Source organism: Phytophthora infestans, genomic scaffold (assembly GCF_000142945.1).
Source record: "Phytophthora infestans T30-4 supercont1.115 genomic scaffold, whole genome shotgun sequence".
NCBI lineage: Eukaryota > Oomycota > Peronosporomycetes > Peronosporales > Peronosporaceae > Phytophthora > Phytophthora infestans.
The window spans coordinates 164,164-170,505 of NW_003303644.1; positions in this window are offsets into that span (position 1 = coordinate 164,164).

Here is a 6,342-nt window from a genome sequence, read left to right on the forward strand (position 1 = left end):
TTTCAGTCGAACGTCTTCCTCTGACCCTAAAGCTACGGCAGCCCCGCTGCATCTTTAGTTATTACATAAGTCGGCAAAGTGACACACGCTACCAGTGTGCAAAGGTGTCATCATCTGATTTGTTGATAGTGAGGAGCTAGACCCGCATCTCCAACAAATCATGCCACTCCGCCGCATAGCGGCGGCGAACGGCTAGTCCTAAACTATCAAGGCTAGCACGGTGTCCGTCCGTCCGTCACACGAAACGCTCAGATTTTTGAGCCTTCCCATTGGCTGCCGAGCAGAGCGAAGGTGGCTTCGATTGGTGGAAATGTGACATTAATGAGTGGCTGAGATATCTTAGTTGTAATTCGGATAAAATACGATATATTGTAATTGGTTAAAATGCTTTTATCAAACCTTCATCTTACATTTCACAAAATGGAGCCGATTGATTGCCGGACCTGTGAGGCCCATGTGGTGCCACCGCCGATTGACCTTGACGGACTTGGGCTGGCGCTCCGGCTGTGTGCCTGCTGCAAAGCGTTCCTTTCGTGGGACGCTTTTGCAGATGGCTCCGCCAGAGCTGGGGGGCGTCGCTGCATTGCGTGTGCCAATAGGCCCAACGCACGGGCCTATTGGCACCGCTTCGATGCAGCCCCAGCACCACCGAAGCCTGACCAGCGCGAGCTGCGGATGCTCGCACTGGCGGTTGCTATGGCACACCGCCTTCACCGCCTCCATCGCCACCACGACCCTGCACAGAGCACGAGCGCCACCGCCGCCGCTACCGCATGCAGCGACGTCGTCGCTCGAAGAAGGTTAAGCTAGACATCTAAATGGGTACAATGTAAAGTATTTCCATTGGTTTAAAATATCTTTACTTTTGACACTTTCTCTTTTGTTATTTTGGCTCAAAATATGTTACTTTTCTTTTTTCTTTTTTGTTACTTAAGGCGCTCAGTAAAATATAATAAACACTGTCTTACTTTTCTGATTGAAAAATAGTTTGTCAAAAAAAGTTGTGCCGCGTAGTACAGATAATATCTAACCGGTATGTTGCGAAGAAAGAAACTACTTTATGGGCGGGCGGGTTGCCGACAAGATCATAGTACAGTATAGAGCTCTATATCAACAACAACAAAACAACAACAGCAACAACAACAGGCTACAAGGTCAGAAGCGGAGAGATGTAAGATACTTGTAAACCGTATCTACTTGCGAACAGTATCTTACATCTCTCCGCTTCTAACCTTGTAGTCTGTCGGTCTGTCTGTCAATCCGTCCGTTACACTCCCTGTTTGCCTACCTTTTCGCATGGCTACACTCGACCTTTCTAATACATCTTCGTCCCTTCTTACCGATCGTGCCTATCCTTCTGACTTGACCTAGCTATGCAAAAATTACAAATATATCCAAAAGCGTCATACAATTAGCTCGCACTCTGATTGGACATACATGCCGACCTGCGACACTAACTGGATCTGTCGCACGATCAGACCGCCTCTCGCCTTCGCGATTGGACGTGATGTAAACGTTTCTGCCGAGAACGAAACACATCGATTGGATACAAACACCAAGGCGAGTAGTGCTAAAAATTCGATATTTACATTTAGCTACGCAAAATCTGTCCTATGTGCATTAAATCGGGCACGCTAACCACCGCTTTTTGTAGAGGCTTTTTAAAAATTATTTTTTACTGCTTCTGGCACCCTCCACTGTCAGCGCGCGCGGCTGCACGGTCATTGCGCTATCTGCTCCCGTGCACCGCACTCGACTAATGCACGCGCGCACGGTACATAGTGTTTTTAGTCACTTTTATTGCATGTAAAGTATGTATTTGTTTAAATATCTGATAGTATTATTATTAAAGGAAAGCAAAATATTAAATATCAACGTTTTAATATTTTTTTAAATAGTAAATACCAGCCTTATATTTATGTGCTATTGGCTAATATTTGGACTCAAGTAATTGGTTAAAACAGTGGATTTTGCTAACTTACTCACAGTTTGCAAAATGGTGGGCCCTACGTGCAAGCAATGCGAGGCGAAGATTGACCCGCTTCTGCTGAACCCGCAGCGGTCTACGACGGATTCCCGGGCGCGCTGCGTCTGCTGCGGGAAGCTACAGTACGGTTACGCATTCCGTACAATCAGCGGGTGGGACATCGTGCGGCGCTGTATTGCCTGCGAGAACGGTCCAAAGGCGGTTGAGCTCTGGGAGGAAAAGCTCCCACCACCTGATTCGACCAAAGTGCGCCGCCAGGAAAGCCTGGCAAACGTCATGAAGGCGATGGGCCCTGACTGGTACCCCAAGAAGAAAAAGAGACGCAGCCGCCCTCGCAAGCTGACCGCCCGAAACGCCAAGTACATCGAGCAAAAGAAGCAGCAGAAGAGCAAGTAGTTTGTAAATATACTCTTTTATGCCCCCATTTTTCCACCTATAATTGTAATTAAAATACCGGACTACAGTGCGAGGTTAGGAACCGCACATACGGTAATCTGCCTATGGCGCAGTCAGTAGTGTTGACACATCTAAATAGCGTAGCGCGTTTCAAATAATAATTAGCACATGGTATCTACTGTGGACAGCCGCAAGCTGACCGTCCCTATCTGCATACGCGTCACACGTACACTCGCTCACTTGGACAAAGGCAAGACCACGCTATCTGTATCGTCAAGGTTCACAGCGCTTATTCCACTAATGCGTGCTCATAAATTGAAAATACAGTATTAAATCTGCACTACGCGCTACGAATAAGTTACTGTCTACATAGACACGAGCACGTGTGCTGCACGGCAGACCATACCGGTGGACCTGGCAAGTCGATGTGGCTGTACGCAGAGCTGTATTTTAGTGCCCTGCCCAGAATGGCCGAGATAAGAGCTCGGTTGAGTCACGAATGGCTATAACGTGTACCCGCCGCACGCGTATATATTGCTTTGAATACTGCTAACAGACGTCAGTTCAGCTTGCCTGTATCACCGCGGGTAAGGCCTGTGCCCAATTAGTGACGTGCTGGATCATATAGACGGATACATCATAATCATAGGTACAGTAAGCTAACACGACGATGCAAAAGTACTGAGGAGATCGCAGCAGTGACCCAGTGCATGGGTGCTGGCTATCACGACAACACCCATTGGCGGCATTGCGGGATAGGCACGGACACATCAAATATCACGCCGAGCTGATAAGTTGGCAGCTAAAGTACGTCACCTAATGTGCATGAACTACTATTCGATTCACGTCTTAACACCACTACGATATGATAATCTACCTACATCCATGTTGCTTCGTATGTTCCTCATACATATCCAAGCAGTGAAAGTCACTCGAAAGGATCTACGCCACTCTGTCAGTTAGTAGCCATGCAAATAAGTCAGTAAGTGCATCATCCATGTAGGTAAGATCAATGCATGCGGAAGAAAGTGGAAATACCCTTCACTAATATCATAAACAGCTCAGCGGAACAATTTCAAGGCATACTATTGGTGTTTGGGGCGACCATCGGCAAATACTACCTGCCCTAAAAGATACTTCGCCCGAGGAGATGACCAAACCTTGCTCTAATAAATTGTCGCAATCAAAGATAAGGTGTCGACTGCCTTACGGCGATGACGTGCAGTCGGTACTATGTTTTGAGTAGGCGTAGTTACGCCAGCTACATTGGGATTCCTCACCTATATATGCCAATTTGGGATCATCATTGATACTGACCCGTCTTCTGAATAGCATATATTACATTTGCAACCACGCGCGCCTCCGATTGGCGTCATTTTGGGAGCAATGCGCTCAAATGTGATTATGGACAAAACCTTCCCGTGTAATGTGACGTGGTCACACAGCACCTTGCACAGAGGAAGTGCTTAAGGGTATTAACTACCCGAGTGAACGTTAGTCCACGTGTTCCTGCCCTCAAAGGGAACGGTTTGCTACTTAGAAGAGTATATTTAAGACTGATATATTTATAAGTAGATAGGCTGAGTCTACATACAAACTAGAGGTTACCTATAGTGGAGCTAAGTAGTCATGCACTGACTGGCTCCGAGAGCACCGGGTAGCGTGTAACCAGGTGTCCACAAGAGTGAACGGTCACTCTTAATGTAACATGAGGCACACTGAATTGTTACCGCGTTAACATTCTCCCCCCAACTAAACTGAGATTCACTAGATTCTCCAATCCGAAGGTGAGAAATTAAGACACCCAAAGGTGAATTCCCACACTGAGCAGCCATAAGACTGGCGTGGCTCTCAGTCACACCCACAGTGACTTGTACTTCTAAAGCCCACTGGGATTTGCATCCCTATGCTAACAACTGTGTTGGCCGCAAAGCCTACACTCAGAGCTGCCTTAACTCATGCGCTAGTGCAATAGCATCCGAACGTGTGGCATTCGCCCACAGTTCGCACCAAAGGACACGACAGTCCTCGCGAACGCGTCCGTAGCATGGTGTATTCAGCGAGGGACGACACCGAGAAGGGCAACACCTTCCCCAGCACTAGAGGGAGCTCTCAGCTCACCTCAGGCCATGCCTTTGGCTCCAGCAAGGATCCATCCTTGCGGGCGGAGCTTCTGCCACGCTCTCTTCGCGTCTTGGTCACCATACCAACGGCGCGTAGGTGTCCTTCATCGACACCGTGCACCGTGACGGTACACAACCGTGGTGTAGGTGTCTCCCATCGACACCACGTGCCGTACGGTACTAACCTTTGGTGTGGTACGCCCACCACAAGGTTGCCATGTTTGACGGCAACAGCTTCTGCTGTGTTGTGGCCTGAACGGATTCATGGCCAGTGCTCACATCATGCACAACGCATGTGCAAGCACAGTGTATAGATCCATGGGCCCGTACACGAGGTACGCTGTGTACGACACGTACCACAGCTACCATAAGTGCTCCGTGCACGTCATGTGTCATGCACGACGAGCTCATTACGTGGAACTCCTGGCAGGTTGCTCGACAGCAGCCAGTTCCGATGCACGGTACGTGCGTTGACACACAGCGTCCAGAGCGCATCGGGTCGTGGTATGGTGCATATCCTTTGCACCTATACCAGTGTCTGTCACAGACACCATGTACCTTGGTGGTACTCGACCGTGGTGGGGCATTTCTCACCACTATGCCACTGCGGCGTTGGGGTGTCTGGCATTGACACCAAGTACTCACGGGTACCAACCCATGGTGAGGCAAGCTGCCATCACCACGGTGTCATGCACGGTGTGGCACCAGTTACGACTGCGTGCCTTGCCTCGACCACCACCTGGTCAGTTGTGTGTGCACTCGTGCACCACACTTGGGTTATGGCTCCACGGCCCATTAAACCCGGCGCGTTGCGTACATCACGTACCGCAACCGCTTTGTCGGCGGGTGAGACGTTCCGTTTACCCTACTCGACAGATCGTTCATGGCAAAGGGACCAGTGCGTTGATTGCACTAGGTCCGCGCTTCGCCTCGTGTGTGGTTGCTTACAGAGTTCCTCCCAAAACTCCATCGATCCGCGGATCTTGTTTCATTCAGCAGCGTCTTCGTCGATCCGACCTCCGACGACGCCTCTTCCCCTGGCTCAATCTTCACTTGAGCATCTTCTTGGGACTCACGGTGAAATCCCGAGTCACCAAAAGTTCCGGGCACGCGCACCATTGTGGTGTAGCGGGATCAGCAAAATCTGCGAGATTGCCGGATCCAGCTTACCAACTGCACCCAGACACCGACTAACGGAGGGGGTCCCCCGATGATCCGTGTTCTGCTGAACTTTCCTCACCTTGTGTACCCGTCGGTAGGGCGGGATCTTGCTCTCTCGGTAACTTCCGAAGAGTTCAAGTGGTGAAGCTTGAGCGTCTTGGCGAGACGTGGGGATGGGGTGGAGCAGCAGTGGAAAATCTTCACTCTGCGTCCGTGGATGGTTCCGTATCCTAAGCGAATATTCGAGCTTATGGATCCGGGGCCTAGATCGTGGATCTGGCTGTAGGGTTGCCTTGCGGGTGTGTTCCCTTGCCTTTGTAGTTCCTTTGCGTCGTACTTGCCGCCTCCTGTGACGGGATCTTGAAAGTTGAGAGCCCCTAGGGTGTAACCGACCAAGTAGTAAATTCGGTTAACCTGTCGGATCTGCACAAGTAAAGGAAAAGCTCACTAGGTTGTAGGATCTGGCCAATTGGAGGAGAGAACAGCACACAGGGAATGCAGGGCGAAGGCGTGCGTGGTCTCAAGGCTCTGGGTGTTCGAGAACTCACATACAAGACGTGCTTCCTGGCGTGCAGTGTACAGACAATGGAGCAACGTTTCAATAGCATTTCGATCCGCAGTGAGTTCAACGAAGACGGCGCCGAAGAAGACGCTGGCGAGGCTGCGCTACAAGAA